The 26,791-nt window shown below is 39.1% G+C and overlaps 1 long non-coding RNA gene across 1 annotated transcript in view; it reads right to left on the minus strand.

Annotated features, from left to right (window-relative positions):
- Positions 1–6,553: 6,553 nt before the first annotated feature.
- LOC139041224 (uncharacterized) overlaps positions 6,554–26,791 on the minus strand; it is a 69,141-nt gene continuing 48,903 nt past the window's right edge. Inside the window, exon 4 of the long non-coding RNA XR_011496050.1 lies at positions 6,554–6,752. This is a non-coding gene — a long non-coding RNA (uncharacterized lncRNA). The remainder of the gene's footprint in view (positions 6,753–26,791) is intronic.

Genomic DNA, 26,791 nt, shown 5'->3' on the forward strand with positions numbered 1-26,791 from the left:
ACAGCCCTCAGGGTACTAGTGGGAGAGCAGAAAGGGGAAAAGATAACAGTCTAAGACAGGAAACTTAGAGTGAAAACTTTGATATGGAGCTGTATCATGAATGAAGGAAGGAATGAAGGAATAAAATTAAGCAACCATCTAATAAGTGCAGTTAAGGAGGAAAGAACAAGATGAAAAAATCTGAATATGAAAAAGCCTAAAGATGTAAATGCGTCAAGTTTCAGCACAAATAATATAAGGTCCAAGAGTCACTTCAAAATCATGACACTTTGAAAGTAGTGTGGAGTCAGTTATTTTGCTTTACAAAGAATTACAAGCTCATGTTTATTGAGCACTTATTGCACATAGCTTCATTCCAAATGCTTTATGTTTATCTCATTAACTCTTTAGGTGCTTATATATTATTACCAACACAATTCATAATTCTCTTAATTGTGCTGTAAGTCTCCATACGTACACCCATTATTGTGGAATGTAGTATTTGAGTCTTGAGATTTCCTAAAATTCTGTGGAGTCATTTTATTACCTCCTACAAACATAGGTTCTTTACCCGCCACACAAGAGGGGCCAAATAAAAACTAGAACACCAGGCTTATGGCAGAGAAAGTGTTTTTATTTGGATGATACCAACCAGGAGATGAGAGTGAGCCCTCAAGTTTGTCTCATTTTATTTTGTCTCCCTGAAAGAGGGGAGGCAAGGAGTTGTAAAGGTTTGTGAGGAATGTGGCTGCTTGTAGATGGTGGGGGAGTCAGTGGCCTTGCTGGTTGGAGCTTTCCCACCAGCCTGTGCTCAACCTTTGGAGGCTGTTTGCAAAGAGGAGGAGATGATAAGGAAATTTACAGGTTGGTGACCTTGGCTGTTTGTCTTCATGGCTGATAGTGGACTTTGGAGCCATGGGGCCAGGAAATAAGCAGGGAAAGAGAGTTCTGGTTTTAACCTCATATATGCTGGGTTTAATGTAGGCAAACTGATATCAGGCCAGCATCATTTGTTTTGAAGTTGGCCTCATCTAAAGTCACTCAATATCTATCCATGTCTGGTGAAAACTGTGGCAGAATATTTAAATTGCTAAATTGTATATTTTACAAGTATAGCAGACATTCATTGGTTGCTCTTCCATCCGTTTTTCTCACCCCCTTCCATAAGAAGACCCAAACCTTCATTTGGCTATCTCTCAAAGCACCATGTACTTGGTACAGAGTCAACCCCTTGTTTAGCATTAGGAATGGCCTTGATTATTGTAACCCAATGAAGATGATCTAGTCTCCCTGTCACCAGAAGCCCAGACGTAAGTTAATCAATATATGGCATTCCCCTGGGCAGAAGAATTGGTTCACAAATGGGCATACAACCCCATTTGTTCCAATAAAACTTGAGAGGTTTTCTGGGGGTTTATTAGAAAAAAAATTCTTTGCTCTTCTGAGGGAGATAGTAGAAGAGACATTCTCTCTCCTTTGGTCTATATATTATGTAAATGTAAATCCTGGAACTACAACAGACACTGTGCCATCATGAGGAAAGCTGGCCTGAGAATGAAGCCAATATACTGAGGAGGGCTAGATGAGTGAATCGTCACAGAGAAATAGAGCTGGTATCCAACCATGCCTGATGCCTACATTAAATGTGACTTTTCATTTTTATGAACCAGTGCATCTCCTTTTTAAAATTTTCTTAGTTTTAAAAAACAATCTTTTTACTTGCAACCAAACAAAGGAATAAATTATTCATAAGAAAAATACCCCAGTTAATTATAACCATTAGAAAGTGGCAAGTTCTGTTTAACTAAATGGTAATGCTCTGGTTATGAGTTCATTAAGTATTATTTTATTGAAGAGTGACTACTTTCTGTGAATTAGGAAGATGTTTCTGTTTCCATTTATAGCCAAGGAAATTGGATCCATGATTATTGCCAAAGTAAGAGTAAAATTTAGGTTTCCAAATCTTCAGCCAAGAATTGGCCTTTTAGTATAAGAAATATTAGACAAATTATGTGTGCATGGAGTTGAAGTTTTTGGAAGATGAGCAAAGCACCTGGGAGTCAAAGCTGCCTTTCAACACTTTAAATATTTCACTCCACTCTCTTCTTGCTTGCATGATTTCTGACAAGAACTCCACTGTGATTCTTATCTTTGTGCTGTTTCCCTTCACCCTACCCCCCATTCTCACTTCCTTTAACATTTTTTCTTTGTCTTTGGTTTTCTGCAGTTTGAATATGGTGCACCTAAGTGTGAGTTTGTTATTGGTTGGTTGGTTGGTTGGTTGTTTTTATAGGTGTTTTTGTTTTATTTTGTTTTTGTTATTTATCTTGGTTGGTATTCTCTGAGCTTCCTGGATCTGTTTTGTTGTCTGTTATCAATTTTGGGAAGTTTCTGGCCATTATTACTTCAAGTATTTCTCCTGCTCTGTTAAAATGTAGATTGCAGCATAGCTGAGCCTGAATTTGTCAATTGGGTAAACACATAAACTGTCTTTGTAAATGGTAGACATAAATTCTTACCATGTAAAATTCCTGCATGGAGGACATAGGTTTATGGTAAATCAGCACTGTGTGACCTCTAGTATTTTAATTCAAAATATCCCCTGAGGTGGAACATGTTTCTTGGGCTGTGTTTTTATAATTCATGAAGCCCTGCTCTGGCTACAAAATGGCTGGAGTAGAGACTGGTTAAAGTCGTTGTTCTCAAATGGAACTAAATAACCGTTAATTCAAAAGTGTTCTCAATTTACATGCTTTTCAGGTGTCTGAAATTTCTGGTGCTTTCCTCTGCTTGGAGCTCCAGCGTATGCCATCGCTGTCCTTTGATAGACCCAGTAGTGATGGACGGTCATATATGTGACCACCATGTTAGGATGGGTAGAGGAGATTTGAGGTCTGAAACTTTTGGTGTTATAAAATAAATATTTTTATTAATCTTTAAGTCCTTGAAGATGCCTCAATTTTCTAAATCTCCACTTATCAAATGGAGTGTCTCTAACCTACCTACCTCTGTGGTGTTGGGTTGGCCTGACTCCGAAGGTATTGGTGGCCTCAGGCAACACACTTGGGTTCCCTGTTTTACACCAAGGCCCGGTCACAGAAAATGCCCTTGAAATTTTGTTTTTTGCCTTTGATTCTGGGAGCATGAATTCACAAAATGGCTGGCTAAAGCAAGGGTGGTTATCTTTGGCTGGGAATCCACAGTGTATTGTAAATACCTGTACTCCCCCTGCACTGGGGAATAGGGAAAATCTTGCAAGCAGGGACAGCGCTGTGTTCGCAATTGTAAACCTAGCTCTTAGAACGTAGAAGTATACTATATATACAACACAGCACATAGAAGGTACCCATAAATATTTGTCAAACCAAAGAGTAACACCAGTGTCCCAGTTAATACCAACTCTAAGAAAAAGTCCTCATCCATGGATGGAGACTTTGGCAGTCTGCATGGTTGTGAGAGGAAGGATGTGCTGAATCTCCATACTAGGTGCAGAGTAGGGCTGAGATCCAATGACTGGAGGGTGTGTGGAAAAATTCCACAGTAGGCTGCGAAAAAGATAAAGAAAATGGGTTTCCATTCTCTCTGTTCTAAAAAGCAAACAAAACATGATGATGGGCGTGGTTAAGGATAAGAGGGAATGAAACGTTAAGAATCCACTTCATCATTAGCTTCTCTGACATTTGGGTAAGTCTCAAGCCCTCTCTCCCTCCCTCTCTCCTCCGCCCACCGCCTTCTCCAGTCTGCCAGGACTGACAGCCTTCCCTCTCAGTGACTGAATGCTGCTCTTTACAGTTTTGCCAATTATTGCTACCCTTGTTTACAGCCCTTCAGTCAGCAATCTTCCAAGGTAATTTAAATTAATTTTGCAAATAAGATTTCACAAGACACTGCATAATATGCTTCAATAGGATCAAAACATATTACATCTACTGTATATCAAATTAGCAAATTAGCTTTCGTGCAGATTACAAGTATTGTTTTACTTATGCATTTCACTACTTTTCTCTCTTTTTAACTATACAAAGCTACCTGAATCATAACAACAGGCTGCTGAGTAATACATCATCTCGTGTCACAGTTCAGTAGAAATTTTTCAGACATGTGCCACACGGGTAATAGAGAACTATGCAATTGTGCAGAAGTTCATTAAAGGCAAACTTTCAGAAGCAAGTCAGAAAGGAAAATCATGTTTTATGAAATATACATGTAGAGTTCTGGGCTCAAAATCTAGGAGAAAAAAAATTCTTAGGCTTGTAAGAATTTTCTAAGGATCTTTAATTCACTCTGACATTTATGACACCCTCATGCCTAAGAAAAAACTCGTGTCTCATTCTGGTTCAAATAAAATGATTTTAGCATCTGAAACTAGAACATGAGCTGCAAAGGCATGCAATGGTACACAAAGGAGCTGGTGCGTGCTGTTAGGCTGCCAAATTGTCCTTGCCACAGCGGGTTCAAACAGAAACTTCAAAGAGGAGGCAGCCTCCATTCCTGTGCTGTGTGTAGTCGCTCTGCTCTATGTGAGCATCCTTGGAGCCTGTGAGCCAGGTAAATGAGGGCGCTGTGTTGATCTTGGTTTGTTACATCTCTGATTTTGTGCGGTCCTAGTTAGCTGTTGCTCTACCTCAGCCATAGATGTGATCTGTGCCCTCCAGGGAAGGGCAGAAAGGCATCTTTCTGAGCACTGGCCTTGGAGGACTCACCTGTAACCTAGAAAAGAAAGGTAGGTTAGGAAAGGCAGATGGAGTGAGAAGTAATAACATTTCTCCGAGTTCTTTTTTTATGCAGATGTCTATTAACATGCCAACATTAGCAACACAGCTGCTTCTGTTGGCACTCCCTTTGGCTTAGAGCTCAGTGTTCATGGGGAATAGGATGATGCAGGAAAATGTTTCTGTGTGTATGATCTCTTCAACTTTTGAAAGGTGCTTATCCTCAATCTATTGATGCAAGATGTCCCAAAACAATATAACTGGTAGCAGAACAAGGTCTGGATCCCTAAGGAAAAATTGCTTGGGGCATATGGGAGGATGTGTGGTATGGAGGGAAAAAGCCTCCCCCCATCTTGTTTTTGTTTTTGTTTTTTTTACAAATCTTGGGCTCATTTCCTGACTATGAGACCTTAGACAAATTACTTAAACTTCATGAGCCTCAGTTGACAATCTGTAAAATGGGAATAAGATTACTTACTTTTCCCAGTTGTTGTGACATTTGGTGGATGCTCATAAACATTGGTGCCTTCTTCTCATATTAGGCATCATCAGTACCAAATAATTAGCTCTGGAGAACCCTCTGTGGTGTAAGTGGGAAAAGAGGGGGCTGCTGACTGTTCTAGCCAGTGCTTCTGTGGCGGGGCAAGTTAACTGTTTCCCATGCAGCCCGGAGATACAGCAGTGACTATTGTCCCTAACAAGAAAACTCCTAATGAGTGTTTAATGAGTTACCTGGGTAGATGTTACACATAAATGTATCATGAGTCCTGGGAGATCTTTGTAACTCCCTCTCAATAGCCCTCTTTGAAACTGTGTAATCTTCAGACAAGAAGATTCTGGGTGGACATCCTAGGATCTGTCACCCTAGATACTCTAGAGGTACTCAGGGATAAGCCTTCCCATGCACCCAGTCAAATTATAATTAATGATAATGGAGAAATAAATACATTATTGCAGAATTTTTCTCTTTTAAATGTGGCAATAGGGAAAGAAAATAAATAATTACTACCTCTCCTTCCTATATTTTTAAATTTAATGTGGACATGCCTCTGTTAGAAAAATTCTAGAAATAATTAGACCCAGCCCTGGTGCCCCTGACTATAGGTTCAGTCTATCAATGCTGTCCAATATAATTTACTGCAGTGACGGAATGTTCTAATACCTGTGCTGTCCAGTATGGCAGCTACTAGCCACATGCGGATATTGAACACTTGAAACATGGCTAGTGCAGTTAAAGAACTGAGTTTTTAATTTTATTTAAATTGAGGTTTATATTTAAGTAGCTGCATGGCTGTGATGTCTAGTGTGTTGGACAGTACAGGTCTGGACTATAGATTAGGTTTGCCTTGACGATTAAAAACTAAAGCAAAGAAAGACCATTGACACTGGGAGAGACTCCATCTCTCATTTCTATTTTTATCTGTTAAATTGGTCTGGCCCTCACAGTTTTACAAATAAAATATATTATTCAGTACAGTTGCCAGATTTCTAAGCAGTGATATCCCAAACAAGACCACATCATTGTGCCATTTTTGTGAGATTTGACATCAGTGTTTCAAAACCAAACTTATCAGAATTATTTCATTATAGTTTCCATATGAGAGTGTTTGCCAATAGGGTTAACTTACATTTAAATCACTGGGCCAAGAGACTGAATTAGAAAGATGGTTGTATATTCTTACCCTTCCTCCTTTCTTTGATACACCACAACTGCCATTGTCTTTTCCTAAACCATAACTCACTATCTTAATATTTTTTTAAGCTGACATATATATATATAATACTTACTAGGTCAGGCACTATTTCAGAACAAATGTCTTGCCCATCCATCTTCACATTGTAAAGAAGAAGACACAAGAATTCACAGAAATTTTTATTGATATGTAAAATTTATTTTTGCTACAACTGAGGAAGCTGGCTATTATGGTGACACCCATGAGCTGGAACATTAGAGTGAGTGTCTTAGGCAACGCAGGTGGAGCAAACTCCAATCCGACAGGAATAGGATATTAGAGATGTGGCACGGCATCAGGCTGGCACCAAGGAAAGATGGTGGGTTATCTGAAACATACAAGAAAATATAACAGAGCATGCTCAGGGCAGTAAGTAATTTTACTCAAACAGTTACATGGTGCTGAAGGGCCAATTAGTGATTAGTAGGTTTACTTTAGGTGCTTTCGTAAGAGATACTGCTATACTGTTGTGGAATTGTGATATTGATGCTACTGTGGTTTATTGGAGTACTTTAATGTTTTGACCTTGTGAGCGTTCCCACCAAATTTCTAGCTTTTAGAAATGTGTGTACAAAAAATGCATATAAACCATTACTATATAACGTCTGTATTCTCTCCCCAAGAGTTCCTGTGTCGTTCTCTGAACCCAATCCATTCTTTTCATCCTTCCTTCTAAAAAAACCCATCCTCAACTATCCCCAATTCATTCCTAGAGCCGCACCTCTCATCTCTCCCCACAAGATAATGCAGCCAGCTGCTGGGCCAGTAACCAATTTCTCAGTCAATTCTGAGCAAAAAGGCATATTGAAGGCTCCCTTAGTGTAAAGCAAAGGAACTCTGTATTCCCATCATAACTCTTACCAGGATGTTGGCAAGACAGAATGAGCCAGTGGATCTAGGAGCAGCTTTGAATATGTACCACTTCCCTATGAAGACATATGGGCCAAGGAGCCACAAAAGGAAAATATTGTGACTGTCTCTGTGGGTATTGAGATAACTGTGTGTATTAATCTGTAATAAGAAGATGGAATAACAAAGGCTTCAGGATAATCACACCCAGCCAGACTCCCTTCCAGTGACCTCCTTCCCCACATAGGAGGAGGACCTGCCCTCACAGAACTACATAGAAAGAGCCCAAGGGACATTTGTCTGGCATTGGATTAAAGGCTTTGAGGACAAAAGTCCAGAGGCTACTCTGTTGGTTTCTCATTTGTCCTAGTTATTATTTCCCCTTGTTCCTAACTCACCCTTGAATACTCTGTTTTATGGTGCTGGAGCTGGGACTCCGAAAACCGTATTTCTGCTTTGCCAGACGTCCCCTGTTAGTACTCTGCCAGTAGGGGGCGCTGGAGGGAGACTACAATACTGGAGGAGGGAGAAAGACAAGCTGCCTTCTGTTTGCTCCTGTGGGTTTTCTGTGGCCTTCCTGTTACTATTAGAGTCACCTCAGGAATGTTCTCCATCCCAGTAGCAGCAGGTCCTAGTCGCTGCTGAATCAGTTTTTGGTTTTTCCAACACTTGCGGGAACAGCTTCATCATGCCTCCTCTCTGCCCAGAGAAGATAGCACCAGCCGAGCTGTGCTCTCCTTGGAGAGCTGCCACTTGGGTCCACAGGTCCCCTGCTACAAGTTTCTAAGTTTTAATAATTCCAACCTTTACCTTTGTTCCTGCAGTTGCCATCTCCCCCCCACCTCAGTTTTGTTTTTACTCCTTTAATTACCTGTTAACAACTTTATATCTACTTAATTATTTTTTATATTAAATGCTCTGTGTTCAGATAACAGGTGTAGTTTCTGTCTCCTGATGGTATACTTATGACATGGTCATTTCAACGAACAAATGGAGGCACGGGATGTATCATAAGTTAATGACTCATTTCTTGGAGCTACAAACTGGGTGACGTGGTGAGGCCATGTGGTGGCTGTGAGTTGCCAGCAGTGGCAATGGATGAAGAAGTCCATGGGAAAATGCAGTTATGTGAAAAAGTCACGCAAAAGTGTCCCAAGTCATATGATATTGGGATTGTCTGTTTACCTGCCTGTCTTCTGGGCTGCAAACTCTGAGGGGAGTGATAGTGTCTGTCCATTCATGGTTTATCCTCAGTGCTTCTGTGTATTTGTTGAAAAAATGGATGAATGAAAAATTGAACACAGTGCAATTTTAGGTGACAGCAAATTATACAACATATCCAAGGATCTCCATCTACAATGAAAGTTTGAAAGTCAGGCTAGGATGGAAAATAGTCCTTTCAAAAATGTAAAGGTAGACCCTCCATATTTCCTTTTTTTTGTCTCCAAAGTTCCTGCCCTGTTTCTGAGCATCTTCATGAGCTCTGTAGGGCCTTGGTTCTTGGAGCCTTATTAATTACTTTAAAATATCATTCAACTGTGGCAGTCTTGGCAATCTGATCTTATCTCAGAGGGACAAGGAGCAAAGATTAGTTGTTTTATCATTTAAGTAATGAGAATTTTACACTTCTCTAAAGAGATTTATGAGAGTAATTAGTCTAAGTAGGAGTTTCCAGCATGAGTGTTATTAGGTATAATAATTAACCCTAATGGGGTGAGTTACTTGCTAGCAACTTAACAATCATTGAGGATGCCATGAAATTTCAGTTTCAGGCATTTGTAAATACATATAAATGTGCATTACTGGGGCTGGCCCCGTGGCCGAGTGGTTAAGTTCGCGCGCTCCGCTGCAAGCGGCCCAGTGTTTCGTTGGTTCGAATCCTGGGCGCCGACATGGCACTGCTCATCAAACCACGCTGAGGCAGCGTCCCACATACCACAACTAGAAGGACCCACAACGAAGAATATACAACTATGTACTGGGGGGCTTTGGGGAGAAAAAGGAAAAAATAAAATCTTTAAAAAAAAAAAATGTGCATTACTAATCATTGTTTAATAAAACATGAAATTTAATTATAAAATTATCAATATAAAACATGAATTGTCAGCAAATTTTATGTACCTAATGATTAGCTTATTTTTTCACGTTGTTAAAATATAATTACTTGTTAAAGAAATTAGAGGGTGGCATGATATGCTTGCAGAGCACCATTCTTAGAGTTAGCTCCCAGCTCTGCCATTTACTAGTTCTGTGACTCTGGATAAGTCACTTAACCTTCTAACCCTCGAGTTTCTTCAGCTGCAAAACAAGGAGTAGAGCTAGACATTGAAGGCCCCTTCCAGCCCTCGCCGTCTATAACCATGAAAGACACAGATGTTGCTTAAATCAGACAGCAATAGTTGTGTCTAGACCATCCCAGTTATGAACTGACTTCTTGATCCCTAAAGAGGAAGTAAAATTAGGATTGAAGTGCCTACCATGTGCTACAATTTTTCATATATGTGGTCTTATTTATTCTCCTTCATGTAGGAATGATGTCCTATTATATAGCTAAGGATGCCCAGGAAATTTGAGGAACTTGCATAGTAGGTGAGAAAGTGAGTCAAACTGAATATGTTCAAATATCAGTTCTATTACTTACTGTGTGACCTCTGTAAATAGAGTTAATCATAATTTCCACCCTAGGATCACTGAAAAAAGCAAATTACATGATGCATGCAAAGTTCTTAACAAAATATCTGGCTCAGAAGAAATATTCCATAAATGTTAACTATTATTACTATCATTATTGTGATTATTTTTAATGTCATCCCTACAAAATGCCAGTCAAGTTTTGAACCTATGTAATTTTGATTATAAACCCCATGTAGACTCAGTTATACCATTTGACAAGCTACGAGAACTTGGAAAAGTTTTTTTAATTACTACTCATCTCTTTCTCCCCTAGTTTGAAACACAACGAATATTTATACCATAATACATTAAGAGGCATTGAATTTATTGTTGGTTATGAAACATAGACAAATCTCTTCATGCTACTTATTATTCCATTAAATCAGATTCTATAATTGATAAATATTTCCCATGCATAATAGGGTTAGCACTTTAAAAGACATTTTAGAATGAAATAACCTAAATCTAGAACAGAACTAAAATTTAGTTTTAATTATGTGGTGTAATTTGACAAAGCCCTTGGTAATCCCGTAGAAAGGATGGGACTTAATCAGGTGGTAGGGGAGGAGTCTACGGATGCCTGCTGAGTGTTAGGTATTGTGTCATCATTTGTAATAGATGTCCAGGTCCTTTGCCTTAGTCTTTCCTATTTTAGATACCTCATCTGAGCCACAAAATATAGAAAACTACTAGAGTGCTGATTTTCTCCATCTTACTAAAGGCAGCACATAATTAGGACTGCAGCAGATTTATTACATTCTCCAAAGATGGAAAACATATCCCAACCCACATGTTTTTCTTACAATGTGACATTGACATTCCCCCATTGAGAGATGAGATCTACACTCCCTCCTCTTGACTCTAAGTGGGTCTGTGTCTACAGCAGAAGTGATGCTGTGTGACTTCTAAAGCTAAGTCATAAAAAGTCTTCAACCTTCTCCAGCTCATTTCCTGGTCCTCATGGAAATTAGCCCTTGCAACTCAACCGCCACGCTGTGAGGAAGCCAAGCAGCCATGGAATGACCATGTGTAGGTGTTCTGGCCGCAACTCCAGCTGAGATCCCAGCCAACAGCCAGTATTAAGTGCCAGACATGTGAGGCCTTCAGATGATTCAGCCTCCAACGGGTGAGCCACTCCAGCTGACTGAGTGGAGCAGGGACAAGTTGTTTCCACCGAGCACTGTCCAAATGCAGATTTGTGAGTAAAATATATGTCCCTGTTTTAAGTCACTAAGTTTTCGAGTAGTTTACTACATAGCAATGATACCCAGAATAAGTATCATTCAGTATTCACTGTGTTATATACAATTGATACCATAAGGCAGTAGAGGTCATCTTTCATTCAAAATCAGTTGAATAAGCCTTAGACAAATGATGATTCTTACTGAACACATTCTTTTCTCCTGCAGTGGTCTTACTCATCATATAAATAGTCATATAGCTATGGATATAAAAAGTATAAACTAATAGTATGAGAGGAAAGTAAATTCTGAGATTGACTTTAAGTTAAAAAAAACTTCTGAAAAAATTGGACTTCTTTTGGTATCAGATAGAATGGTGTGATAGATGCAAGCCATCAGAAATTTAGCAAATAACCCACAGAATTTAGATGACGCCCGATGTGCACACAGTCCAGTGAGAAATGTGCTCTGCTTCTACCTGGTCTGATCTCCTTTTCCAACAATGCATTTTCAACAAACCAACCCTCTTTCAGGTATTTCCCCTTATTTGTTATTCCTATTCTCATAGTAGAAACAGCTTTACAGTAGAGATTTTTTTCTAATTTTTTGCTCCTTCTTTCCATTTTGATCAGTGTTAACCCTAGGCAAAATTCTTCATCCCTCTCTAATCTCCATACTCCGTTTTGATAGACGTCATCCCTCTTGGTGCCGTCTTCTACATTGCAGCACATCCCTCAAGTCCCACAATTGTGCTATTTCCCTGGACTGCTTACAGCCGTCCAAAAGATTTAACCTAGCTCTGCTTTTCAAGTCCTATCATCAATGTTCCAGAACATTCTCTTTGCGATATCTGGGATGTTTATGCTTTGTTGAGTTTCAGGGAGACTCAAGACCCAAAAGGAATTCATTTTGCTCTCCAGAGAGTCTAGAACTATGAATTATGAAGTTGGCTAAAGAGTAAACAGTTAAGAAATTGTGTTAATAGTATCTAGCCATCATTTGACACACATCTGTTCACATCCCACTTCCCTTCTGATGCCAGTCATAAATGTCACTAACCAATTATGATTATTTCCTGATAATCCTTGACCTCTCCTAAGCATCCCTCTTAAAACAGTACTCAGGTGGCCATGACCAACTGCCAAGAAAGAGAAGATGTGGGAGAAATCTATTTATCAACTCAAATATGCAGTAACTAACAAGCCATTAGTCCTTTCTCCTTGGATGAGGCGATTGTTGCAGGTTTTTGCATTTGGGGTCCAAGGTCTTCTTTGCTGTTACTCAGTTTCCGAGTGGTGATGGATTTCCCAGGGTTCCAAGCACTCATTCGCAACTGAGTGTTCTTTCATGTTTTTTGCACGTAAAATGGGTGTAACTTCTACCATATGTAACAGTGGGCTGGGATCTTACAAGTTAATGCCAACCAAGGAGCCAGTCACATAACACTTAGACTTTCTTTGGTGACCTTTCTTGCTAGGTGATGATAATGCACAATATATTGCAAACAGAAAGAGGAAGAAAATCAATTATGATATTAAAATAAAAGAAAAAATAAAGTAACATCAAACATTACCAATTATCTGAGCCTTAGGTTGCCTCTTCAAGGGCTGGGTGAAAAACTTTTAGAGTTTTAGAACCATCATATACTAGTGCTTCTCTATCAAGAAAAATTGCAATTTTGGAACGACACAGCCAATCCAATAAAAGTAGTTTACATAGTTGATGTTTCTTTTCAGAACCCTTATCTTGCTTTTTTCATTGTTTTTCGTCTCCCACATGCACAGAGTCCTCCTACTATCAGCATCCATCAAGGCCCAAGGCAGGATCCCATCAAGAACTAGGGAGGTGAAGGAAAGGGGGAAAAAATCAGCATTTAATCTCTATAACTAAGTTATAGTCCAACAAAATGACATTTTCACGCACAGCTTAAGAGTGACTTAAACTATAGTTAGAATCCTCTGACATCTTATTAAAACCCTGTGTGATAAAGGGTACTATGATGGTTAAGGAAATTTATTGTCTGTAATAAGGGAAAAAATGCTTTCTGAACCCTGATTCTGATTGTTCTGATTAAGGATATCTCTTAAACATGCCTAAAGGAAAACTCTTACCATGGAGTGTTTATCCCTCTCCATGATTTTCTGTATGCCTTTATTTTTAATAAATTTTATTAAAGAGAATATTCCTATAAGGATTGCTGTCCAAAATGTAATTACAATCACTTTTAAGAGAGCTTTCTGTCCTTAGTGACCTTCAATAGAAGACAAATTTGCAATCCCCTTCAGTAGGTGTGTGTGTAAGTTGCTTTTGGTTTGGATGTTTCACATCAGATAGAATTGCCTGGCATCCCCCCTCCCCAGTGTCTGATTAAAGTTACTCTGTGGAGGAGAAAGAGAATTTATAATTTGAGCAATATCATCAGGGGTTGTTCTCTCATCACCTAGAAACAATGGGCTCTGAATAATTGATCACTACCAGATCTGGAAAAAGAGTTATGACAGTGAGTTAGATGGGCCATTCTGAGAGTAAAGTGATACACTTTCTGTAAGACGCTTCCTGCGTAGACACCGGCTCTCTCGCTTGCAAAGTTAGCAGTTTCACCTGCCCTAATTAATTTGGGAACAAAAGGTAGATGGTACCTCCCAAATGGTAATAGTCTGAACAAATTCAGCAGCTGCCTTTGTTTACAGGCTGTGTACACAGAGTCAGTTGGAAAGATTTTAAAAGAGCAGTAAATGGCAATCCACATGGATAATGAACTGGATTAATGTAGCAATTAAAGTTTATTAAAATGAAATATTACCCTTAGACAGAACCTGACAGTGATGTAAAAGCTGAAGATCTGCTTTCAAAAATTGAAGTTTAGCAAAGGAAATTCAAATTCCCAAAAGGTTATAAGGTCCATCGTGAATATGAGTAGCCATGCTGAGACAGTTGAGGTGTAAGGAGTAATCTTAGAAGAGCGAAGGATTTAGAGCCAGGATAATTAAATATTTCTCATTGGGAAGATAGGTTTCCCTTAGACAAATGGTGTCAAGTTTTCAGCTGATAAAAGAGTCTCTGGGGGGCTAATACTTCTTTCTTACCTTATCATGAGAAAGAAACTTGTGAATTATAAACAGTTCACGTGAAATGCAACAAGCAAAGGAAAATAGGAGTGTAACAGGGAAGAAAGTTGATGGATAAGTTATTTTACAGATGGAAAATGAGGAGCTGAGAAATAAAGGGAGGATTGCAGCAAAGTTAATGAACCTCGTTCTTAGGAGGAGCTGACATTATCAGTTATTATTAAATCTCATTACACAGATTATACCCAAAACAAAGTGGAATGTAGTCCCTGAATTTTATCTATTACTCATTGGCTCAAAATTTGGGGGTAGGAAGGAAGTTACTCCAGTGCACAGCATATTAAGTTCCCCAAGTTGTACTATTATAATTTGTCAGAATTTCATTGTGAAATTTTCCTCTCTGCTAGAGGTTATTGTTATGATATCTGGGTTTTTATCAGTGGTGTGCAAACATGAAACACTTTATTTTTCTTTAATTACTGTCCTCCATGGTGCCGTGTTAAATTCCTCTTCTTGGAGTGACAGTAGATCTCCCAATAATACTTTATACATAAAACATCAACTTCCAAGTTATTTTAGGTTAATTTAAAATTCCACTGATTCAAACTTCGCCCTATATGGCCAGACTTCTGGTTTGAGGAACCTGACTTGGTAAAGGAATGTGGTCTGGGTTTGATTCCTCTCTTCTCACCCTTACCTTGAAGTGGAGGAAGGATTTTGGTCTGCCCTTGGAATACCTCTTTCACACCCTCTCATAGGATTTTGGAAGGTCTCAACTCTAGCTGCTCATTAGCGTCACCAGGCACAGTTTTAAAAGTTTCCATCCCAGAACTCCTCCTCAGTCTCATACAAAATTTTAAAAGTGAGAAAAAAAGGGCAGGTGAATGGCCATGTTGAGACAGTTGAGGTTTAAGAAGTAATCGTAGGTGTCCATTATTTCCTGGTATGGAAATCTACTGATATCATTCTCTATATTAGTTTTGACCAGTTCTCATGGCAGCATTGACTGGCCATGGGTATCTTCCAGGTGGCAGGCATCCAAATGGTATGTTTCGGGATAGGGGTGTGTATGGAAAGACTCCTTCAGCTGCATCTCCATTATACAGAGAGAAATGGAATATTTGGCTCCAGCCTGACCTCTTCCAAACCTCATTAATTCCCTCTCCTGACACCTCCAGAGTGCAATCACTGGCCTTTTTGTTGCTGGGGTCTCCTCGCCCAAAGTCCAACTCTCTTGGGTGGCAAAATGGCTCTTCCTCAGTTACAATCTATAGTGTCTAATTGAGTCATTAGAAACTCAAGTGTCCTGTGTACACACAAAATGGTGATGGGGTAAGCAGATAGCCCCACTACTGCCCTTTCTCTTCTCTCTGTCAAGTTTCTCCAATTCTCTCTTTTTCTTCAAAGAGCAACAGGGTGCATATCAGCATCTCCTGTGTATAAGCAGAAAAACCAGTGATGAGATACCATGCTCCACTTTTGGGGGCATCCCAGTCTTTACAATTGATTTGGTCAATGCTGTTTTCAATTGGCAGGAGGTAGAGTGGGGAGTTCATGATGTTCTAACTCCAAAGCCCAAGATATGTTGAATAGGCATTAATGGAGGTAAAAGAAAACTGAGAACACAGAGCACAGAAGTGAGATGGTAGGAATGCTTAGGTTAGCAACCCCATGTTGCAAGCTAACTCCAGACACAGCCTTGCTAATCATAGCCTTGCTGTGATATAATCTGAGGGACTTGACATTTCTCTACCAATTGCCTTGAGCAATTCCATTCTTTTGTGTTGAATGAAAACATGAGCCAAAACAATATTTCTCAAGTATAGAAACAATAATTAACTTAGTCATAATACAAATGGAGAAACAGAAATTGACTGCCTACACAATTACAGAATACTTGATTAAGTAAGAAAGGCTATTGTTCCCTTCTCAGATGTACAGGTAGTGTAATGGGCATGTCCTTTGGGGAAACTTTAATATGTATGATAGTTTTTAAAGCTTCACAAAGCTACTAATCAAGTATAATGTCACAGCGACAGATTCATTCGAATTTGTTTTAAGATAGAAGAAAATTTCAATAAGTTGATTATGAGAAGCTTAATTTACACTGATAGGGAAATTTTACCTGTGCAGGTTGATCCTGGATTCTAAAATGTGTCCTAATGTACAGACCTAAGAAGGACTTCCAGCCAACACCTCCTCAGGGACATAGCGATGCTTTTAACTCTGATAGTCAACTAGAAGACCTGAGGATCCGTGAGAAGTGGGCAATTTCACTGTGTGGATGGCACAGATATAGGCAATCAAAAATTTAAATTTAAGAATTAAGTACTGGGGCCAGCCTGGTGGTGTAGTGCTTAAGTTCCCACACTCTGCTTTGGTGGTCTCGGGTTCACAGGTTCAGATCCCACGCACAGACCTACACACCGCTTGCCAAGCCATGCTGTGTCAGCATCCCACATACAAAATAGAGGAAGAGTGGAACAGATATTAGCTCAGGGCTAATTTTCCTCAAGCAAAAAGAGGAAGATTGGCAACAGACGTTAGCTCAGGGCCAATTTTCCTCACACACAAAACAAACAGTAATTGAAAGAATCATAATCCAACTTAAAAGAAAAAGAAAATGTAGACAAGAATGTAAGAGATGTAGGGGATACAGTTAGGTCTAACATGAAAGCAATTGGAGTTCAGATTCAGAGGAGAGAATAAGCATAGCAATACCTGAAAATGTGATGTTGAGAATTTTTCCAACTGACAAAATTACAGATTCGCCATGGTAAAACTGCTAAAACTCAGAAGGAGAAAGATAATTTTTAAAACATCCATGGAAAAAACAAATTAGCATCAAAGAAGCGACAAGCACATCCCTAGGAAACCATATTAAAGATACGCTGTCAGAAAGATATATCTTATGCACAAGGTTGTCCCTTGTGGAGTTATTTGTGCTCACAAACAACTGAGGGAAAACAAACAAATGTCTATCAATAGAGGACTCATTCAATCAAGTAGCTGCACAAAATAGTGCTCTGGGACATTCAGACATTGTGTGCTTCCCAATATGATGTAACACAAAGTACACAGCATCACCTCTGAAATATTCTTGTCAAAAATAGTTGACCCTGAATCTTATTGAGCCCTTAGAGTCAACTTCCAATTTATAGGATATATGGGGCTAGAGGAACAAATGAATGACACTCCAAGGAAACAGACAAATTCAAAATATGGGACATTCTCCAGGACAATAAATTGAATTCTTCAACAAGACAATAGCATGAAACAAAAAAGGTGGTAGAAGGGAATTAAAAACATAACAACCAAATAAAATGTGGGACTCTTTTTTTCCTAATTGGAATAAATCAATTGTAAAAAGCCATTTTTAAGGCAATCAGGGAAATTGAAATAATGACTAAGCAATAGGTGATACAAGGAAATTGTTGCTGATTATGTTAGGTATGATAAAGGCATTGTGGTTAAGTAAGACAATGATCGTGTTTTGGGTTAAATGACATGAGTTCTGAGATTGACAACAAAATTACAAAAAAGGAAAGACAAAGCAAATGTGGCTAAATCTTAATAATTGTTGGATCTGGATTATGGTTATATGGGATTTCATCACTCTTTTGTGCATTTTTTAAAGTTTCTCAGTAAATTTTTTAAGTGAATGTGTTTCCCAGAGAGAGAAACGCAAAGTGTCATAACAATTAATTTTCATTCAAGCGTGAATTCTTGCTCCAGATACTTATACATCCTATGAGTCAGGCTCTGTTCTAGAGCCCAGTGGTCAACAAGGATGGCCCAGGCCCCTGACCTCACAAGCTTACAGTTTGGGGAGAGTGAAAATGAGTGGGCAGGCAATAACTCTCTTATAACAGCAGAGCATAAGAGAGCAATGGTGGGCATGGGCAGGATACTTTGGGAGAACACAGCAGGGAATGCCTAGCTCAGAACTGGGGTGGGCATGGGGTCAGGATAACCTTCTTAGGGTGTCACCTATGTTGAGACGTGAAAGATGAGTAGAAGCTATCTGAGGATGTAAGAGGATTCTACCTGAGCACAGGCCAAGAGAAACTGAGTCCAGAGACCAGGGACAGAAAGAAGGCCACACCTTGTCTTTTGTCACTAAGGCCACTTTGCAGTACAAAAGTGAGTCCTGCCATTACTCACTCTGCACAGTGATTTCAACTATTCATGCAAATGAACCCCTCTAATCTGGAGCATCTGCCCTTGAGACTTGTAAAGTGTACTTCTGTTTGAAGCCACCTGTTTCCCTCTGTTTTCTTAAATATCCATACAGCATGTCTTTCATTGTTTTAGCTACTCTGAAAGAAAACAGTGTCTCTGAGGTGACTTCCTTGGGGCCCTCCATGTGAATTTTGCACACCCCATAGAGTTTATACTTTGAGTACACATTTCTGAACATATCGCCCACTTTTGGTTATAATCTGCCTAGCCAGTTACATACGATGTGGTAACAAACCAACCAAGGCAAACTTCATTTTCTTTATGCGGTTTTGATCCTAATCACAATCCCATGGTAAAGGCCTGATAGCCTTGCTCTAAGGGTGAGGAAATGATGAGGAAATAACAGTTCAGGAAGATTAAGCAACTTGTCGGAAGTAATGACTTGGGATTTTTGTGAGTGAAACTAGTTATCTGCCCCCCTCTACCAATACCCCCAAAGGCATCCCCTCCGCTTAAAGTCACCCTTGAAATGGCAGCTAAAGTAGAAATTGAGTTTGTAGTTTCCAGTATTAGATCTATGATAAGGGGCTGGTAATTCTCAGCTAGTTAGAGACTGACTGTTGCAACAAGTCTGGAAGTGCTGATTGAAATAAAATGTCATCATGATCAGGTACAAGACAGTTTAAGAGAACTATAGTGAACAAACTAGCAACTTCTATTGCATTCATGTTCGTCTTCCTCAGAATAATATGCTCTGCAAGTTCACAATCTAATTTTTTTTATTTTATTGAGGTCATAATAGTTTATTACATTGTGAAATTCAGTTGCACATTATTATTCATCAGTCTCAATATAAATGTGCCCCTTTGTCCCTTATGCCCACCCCCAACTCCCTTCCTCTCTGGTAACCACTAGTCTGTTCTCTGTGTCCATGTGTTAGTTTATCTTCCACATATGAGTGAAATCATGCGGTGTTTGTCTTTCTCTGTCTGGCTTATTTCCCTTAACATAATACCCTGAAGTTCCATCCATGTTGTTGCAAATGGGATGATTTTGTCTTTTTTATGGCTGAGTAGTATTCCATTGTATATATATACCACATCTTCTCTAACCATTCATCAGTCGATGGGCACTTGGGTTGCTTCCATGTCCTGGCTATTGTGAATAATGCTGCAATGAACATAGGGGTGCAAAAGTCTCTTTGAATTGTTGATTTCAAGTTCTTTGTAAAAATACCCAGCAGTGAGCCAGCTGGATCATATGGTTATTTCTATTTTTGGCTTTTTGAGAAATCTATACTGTTTTCTGTAGTGGCGGTACCAGTTTGCATTCCCATCAGCACTGTATGAGGGTTCGCTTTTCTCCACATCCTCTCCAACATTTGTTGTTTTTTGTCTTGGTAATTATAGTCATTTGGATAGGTGTAAGGTGATATCTCATTGTAGTTTTGACTTGCATTTCCCTAGTGATTAGTGATGTTGAACATCTTTTCATGTGCCTGTTGGCAATCTGTATATCTTCTTTGGAAAAATGTCTGTTCATGTCCTCTGCCCATTTTTTGATTGGGCTCTTTGGTTTTTTGTTCTTGAGTTGTATGAGTTCTTTATATATTTTGGAGGCTAACCCCTTGTTGGATACATGGTTTGCAAATATTTTCTCCCTGTTGGTGGGTTGTCTTCTCATTTTGTTCATGGTTTCCTTGGCCTTGCAGAAGCTCTTTATTCTGATGAAGTCCCATTTGTTTATTTTTTCTTTTGTTTCCCTGGCCCGTGTAGACATGGTATTCAAAAAGGTTCCTGTAAGTCTGATGTCAAAGAGTGTACTGCCTATATTTTCTTCCAGGAGTTTTATGGTTTAACGTCGTATCTTAAAGTCTTTAATCCATTTTAATTTTTGTGTATGGCAAAAGATACTGGTCAACTTTCATTCTTTCACATGTGGCTGTCTAGTTTTCTCAGCACCATTTTTTGAAAAGACTTTCCTTTTTCCATTGCATGTTCTTAGCTCCTTTGTTGAAGATTAGTTGTCCATAGGTGTATGGTTTTATTTCTGGGCTTTCAATTCTGTTCCATTGATCTGTGTGTCTGTTTTGTTACTAGTACCACACTGTTTTGATTACTATAGCTTTGCAGTATATTTTGAAGTCAGGGATTGTGATGCCTCCAGCTTTGTACTTTTTTCTCTGGATCACTTTAGCTATTCAGGGTCTTTTGTTACCCATATAAATTTTAGGATTCTTTGTTCTATTTCCATGAAGAATGTCATTGGGATTCCAATTGTGATTTCACTGAATCTGTAGATTGCTTTAGGTAGTATGGACATTCTAACTATGTTTATTTTTCCAATCCATGTGCATGGAGTATCTTTCCATTTCTTTATGTCATCACTGATTTCTTTCAATATGCCTTATAGTTTTCATTGTATAGGTCTTTCACCTCTTTGATAAAATTTATTCCTAGATATTTTATTCTTTTTGTTGCAATCGTAAATGAGATTGTATTCTTGAGTTCTCTTTCTGTTAGTTCATTATTAGAGTATAGAAATGCAACTGATTTTTGTAAGTTGATTTTGTACCCTGCAACTTTGCTGTAGTTGTTGACTTTTTCCAATAGTTCTCCAATGGATTCTTTAGTATTTTCTATATAAAAAATCGTGTGGTCTGCAGGGGCCAGCCCTGTGGCTGAGTGGTTAAGGTTCTGTATGCTCTGCTTCAGTGGCCCAGATTCAAGGGTTTGGATACCAGCACAGACCTATTCCCCTCATCAGCCATGCTGTGGAGGCATCCCACATACAACAAATAGAGGAAGATTGCCATAGATGTCAGCTGAGGGCAAATTTTCCTCACCAAAAAAAAAAAAAAATCATGTCATCTGCAAACAGTGAGAGTTTCACGTTTTCCTTGCCACTTTGGATACCTTTTATTTCTTTTTCTTGCCTAATTGATTTCACCAAAACCTCTAGTACTAAGTTAAATAAGAGTAGCAAGAATGGGCACCCTTGTCTTGTTTCTGTTCTCAGAGGAATGACTTTTTGTTTTTCCCCATTGAGTATGATGTTGGCTGAGAGTTTGTCATATATGGCCTTTATTATGTTAAGGTACTTTCCTTCCATACCCTTTTTATTGAGAGTTTTTATCATAAATCGATGTTGGATCATGTCAAATGCTTTCTCAGTATCTATTGAGATGATCCCCTCTTTTTGTTAATGTGGTGTATCACATTGATTCATGTATGTTGAACCATCCCTGCATCCGTGGTAAAAATCCCACTTGATCATGGCATATGATCCTTTTACTATATTGCTTATTCTGTTTGCCAATATTTTGTTGAGGCATAATCTAATTTTTCAGGAATTGTATAATGTGTGAGAAGGTCATCCTTCCCTTCCATCTCAGCTTGGGCCATTCAAATATGTCCATCTCATCACCAGTCCTTGGTTGGACTTGAACCTCCAGTGTGGTCCATGGATGCATAGAGTACCATCCTTTATGGAGACATATCCAATTCCCAGGAGCACAGAGAATGGCAACAATGATTATGTGGTTTAAATCAACATAGCAACAGTAATACCAACACAGCCTAGTACCATGGTGAAAGTAATTTAGCCTCCCTGTTCAGACATCTCCTTCTCTCCATCAATTACCTTGATCAGCAAGAAATCATGCATTCCAACTAAGCCACCTAGATAATTGTAGAAGTCACCTATGCTTGCTTAACCCAGCAATTCTGGGAGATAGGCAAAGCTGAGAAAGTTCCACTGCAGCAAAAGAAACTTGCTCCTATTTTTCTTTAGCAGCCTAATTCTGATGCAGTGAAGCCCAGAATAACTGGCATTTTTGTTTTATTTAAAATGCAGGGGAACACTCTTTAAATCAGAGTGCTGGTATGCTACACTAACAACAGCTTCTACTTCAGGGTAAAGCTAGAATATTCTTTATCAGTATGGTAATAGTGAAAAGCAGTTAACATTTATTGAATGCTTACTGCATGTACATTATCTCATGCCTCACAGCAATCTTATCAAGTAGGTTTTTATTATCTCCATTTTTACAAACCAAGAAATTGAGGCTTAAGGAGGTTAGGCAACTTGTTTAAGCTGCTAGGTGGCAGAGTCTGGCTTCAAATTCAGGTGTTTATTTGACTCAAGAAACTGAGTGTTAAACAAACATTTCATATTGGCCCTATATGTAGTATTTAAGGAAGGCCTTGTCTCTCTCTTTTGTTTAGGATGCTTAATGCTACAAGTAACAGGAAACCCAGTTAATGGCTTAAACACCAGGCATTCGTTATCTCACTCCACAAGACATCAGGTGCCAGAATAATCCAAGGCTCATTTAGAGGCTCCACAATGCCATCTGGGACCCAGGTTCCATCTATCTTTTGGTTCTGTCATTATGGCTCAGTAGTTCCAATAGAGTTGCAAGATGACTGCCCCAGCTGAGACTCTCCTCCCACGGTGTCTTCCAGAGGCTAAAAGAGGTGGGAGGAGGGTTTCTCCACACACCTCTCATTTCTGCAGGAAGCAGTGTTTCCCAGAAGTCTCTCAGGAGAGTTTTCTTGCTGTCTAATTGACCATGGTGTAGTCACAGCCCACACTTAAATTAATGACTGCCACTGATAGTGACATTGCCAAGATTGGTTTCGTCTTATCAAAATTTATTCCCCCAAAGGCTAGAGAGAAGCCTCATGAAGCATATGTATTCCTAATACCAGAAGAAAATTGAAGTCTTTAAACAAGGCAGTCTGCAGTGACAGGAGGCAGAAAGAGCTATTGAGTATTCAACAATAGTTTACCACCTTCTATTCCGTTGACTACCCAATCCCCACATGTACCATTCTTTATGCTAAAAATAACAGCCTCCCACTTACATGACACTCATTCTCCCATTTCCTAAAGGGAGAAAATCTCAAGTCTCATCTAATTTCTGCATCTGGCTGCAGGTCCAGGACATCTGGGTGATGCAGTTTCTTCATTGGTTCCCTATGTGCAACTCTATGGCTAAAAGACAAGTTTTCTACCCATAACACACAAATGCACACTGGGAGAAGTGGAAGAAGATAACTGCTATAAAAACTTCCATTTAGACAGGGTAGAATGAGAGGCAATGCAGACGCTGGTGCAAACTCGTCCCTACTCATCTGGACAGGAATGATGAGGACTCTGCCCAACCAGCACGGTCAACTCCCAGGATAGCTGATCTGGAAGCCTGAGTTCTGCCCTCTGCGGGCAATGTCCCTTGCCCATTGTCCTCAGTAGACCTGGTTCTGCCCTTGGGGATGGTCTCCCTTGTCTCCTGTCCTCCATAAAACTGGTTCTGCTTTCTGGGTAGCTCATCCTTCCTGACTATATCTGAGATAAGCAATATGAAACAGCTTTTCTGAAGTATGCACAGATTTAGCCACCTACTTCATGTTGGTTCAGTTTTGCCTTAGATGTTAATCACTCATAAGCCGTTTAGGCCAGGATCAGGTTTTCTTTTGCAACACAGTGATACAAAAATTTGGCAGACATTTAGTCATTTTCAGGGGTTAGTTACCACAGGTAAAACTTTTTATTCAATGTGGTTGCTAATTCTGGAATTTTTGTTTCCTACCCACTGTCTGTCCTTTGACCTCTGCCTCCTGACCTTCCTCATCCATGGTTTAATGGCCTCTACCTTAAGACCTTTGAAAAGCATAGCCTTTGTTGGAGAAACTCCCACCTTTGTTCGATCTTTGCAGACACACTTGCATCTCTTTCATTTAGAAATAATAACGGGGGATATTTGCAAGAGGCCTGAGGCACCAAACTTATTAATTTTATCTTCTGATAAGTCTCTTGTTTCCCTGCTGCTTCATAAACTAGATTTAGCTTGGGGGGCAGAAACTGACTTTTCCAACACTGCGAGACTTCAGATTAAAAGACTCTCAGTCAACGCAGTTTTCAGACTATAGGCATAAAATACCTCTTTTAGCAAAGGCTTTTTTTTCCTCTTTGTTCTCACAGGGGCCACACTCAGACAATTTGTCTTTCCCGTAGAAACTTACTGAAGGAGTCTATAAACAGCCAACAAGTCTCCATACACTGAATTTTTCCTTCCATTTCTTCTAAACTAAAGCCAGATCAGAATGTAATTTGCATTCCAAGAAACAATGGGTAGTTGCACCAAATATTTTGTGACTGCATAACAGGTGTCTCCAACTTCCCAGATTGGGAAGGTGCGGCCATCACTGTCCTCCATTCTATCTACTTCATTCAGCAACTTCTATATTTTATGGTCTGTTCCTTACAGCATTCTGGAACAAAATTTGTATCACATAATGCTCTAAGCTTTAAATAACGGGGTATCTAATTAAAAGCAGTTTAAATTATATGAAGTCTATTATCTCAACTAGTCTGGAGGCAAGATATTTCAAAGGTTATTTTAATCAGCAACAATGTTATCAAGAACGCATATTTCTTCCATCTTTGTTCTTCATCATCCTCGGTGTGTTGTCTACTCTGCTTATGCTAGAATATGGATTAAGGAGCTGCAAGTATTATTTCCCCACACAGCTTCATCCAGAGGCAAAGGAAAAAAATAAAAAGGAGTGACTTGGAGCATTTCTCTCTTCAATCAAAATGAGAAACTTCCCCAAAAGACTTACCATTTTATCATATTGCCCAGAGTGACATCTCACGCCTATGCCTGTCAAGTGAACGGAATTACGCTCTCTGGTTTGACCAAATCAACATTCATCCCCTTGAACCGAGAGAGGGCCCATGATACTGAAGAATGTTTTAGTTAAAAATGCAGAAGCAGTGGTTGTTGGGTAGGTAACCACATTTTCTAACACCCTAAGCTCTTATTTTAGAACATTGTTTCTCCAAATGCAGTGTTCTGATTAATATAAATGTATACCTGGGCCCCATTCGGACCTAAATTGACAGACTCTCCAGCATAAGGTCCAGGAACTTGCATTTTAACAAGCTCCCAGGTGATTCTTTAGCATATTAAAGATTGAGAACCACTGCAAAAATCTTTGTGACTTTATTCCAATTCAAATTCATATCCTTAAGTCATCTGGACAGAAAACTGTTCTGGGTAGCTGCTTACTGGAGTTTAATTACCGTCATTCAGAAATTGATGAACCTTTTTCTTCTTTTTTTGTTTTTTTTCTCTTTTCTTTTGTATTTTTCTTTCCAGAAAAAGTCATTGCTTCCTATAGGATTAAGCACTTCTCTCTGTGCACCTTGGGAACTCAATATTGGGTTATTCTCTGTTCTGCTAATTTTATTCCCTGGAAAGGACTAGGAGAAACTATGATTTTTTTAAAAACTAGAAGGAAAAGTAAAAATGAAAAATCAGTTTTCATTTTGTTTTATTTTTATGGGGAAATAATTTTCTCTGGGCTCTTCTTGATAAAAATTGAAGTAGAAACTAGATTGAAAGTGAAATGGAGGTATTAACATCATGAAATTTGATAATTTTTTAATGTTAATCATTTGATGGCCTCATAGAACATTCTTCTCCAAAGAAGGCTAACTTATTTCCTACTCCACTTGCCACCCAGATCTATACAAGTTCCTCATCCGTTGTGGAAGATTGGTATCATGTCATGGGACAGAATGATAACAATAGCTAATAATAAGCACTAATACAGTGCTTACCGTGTGCTGGGCATGTTCAGGTGCTTTATTTATTTTAACTCATTTAATCCTCATACAAATAATTTGAGTCATCTATCCCCATCTATGTCATGAACCCCATTTTACAAGCAAAGGAACTGAGGCAAAAGAGAGTGATGACTCACTCACTCACAAGTAATGATGTGGGCATTTGAACTTGAAGTCTGGCTGCAGAGGCTGTTCTTGTAACCACGATGCTATTAACGCCTCTCAACCAGCACTATAAACTGTTGTCCTGTGAACCACCGATGGCTTGTGTTGAGTTCTTATAATTTTATAATTAGTTTGAAGCATCTAAAAGTCAACAGAACACATTTGAAAATTTTGAGTTCTGGCCTTTATTGAAAAATCAGATTTGTGCTGACAATACTAGGCCAGGAACATCCCATGGCACGTAATACTGGATCTGAGAAGAAGCTGTCGATTTCGATGGGTCATTGTTAGTTTCTTCCATCCCCATCACTTTCTGACACTGAGGCTAAGAGATGATGCTGTTTCTTTTATTATAGTAAAGGAAAGAACCCACAGTTCTAAGAGAGGCAATGTGGTATAGTGGTTAAGCATACTGAGTCTGGAGTCAGACCACTTGAATTTAAACTCCAGATCCAACATTTATTAGTTACCTGACCATGAAAAGTTACTTAACCTCTTTATGCCTCAGTTTCCTCATCTTTAAAATGGAGACAATAAAATCCACTCAAATTTTATAAGATTTACTAAATGAGTTAATATATGTGAAGTGTTTAAAATGAGCATATGGCACTTAG

This window comes from Equus asinus, chromosome 20 (genome assembly GCF_041296235.1).
Source record: "Equus asinus isolate D_3611 breed Donkey chromosome 20, EquAss-T2T_v2, whole genome shotgun sequence".
NCBI classification, from domain to species: domain Eukaryota; kingdom Metazoa; phylum Chordata; class Mammalia; order Perissodactyla; family Equidae; genus Equus; species Equus asinus.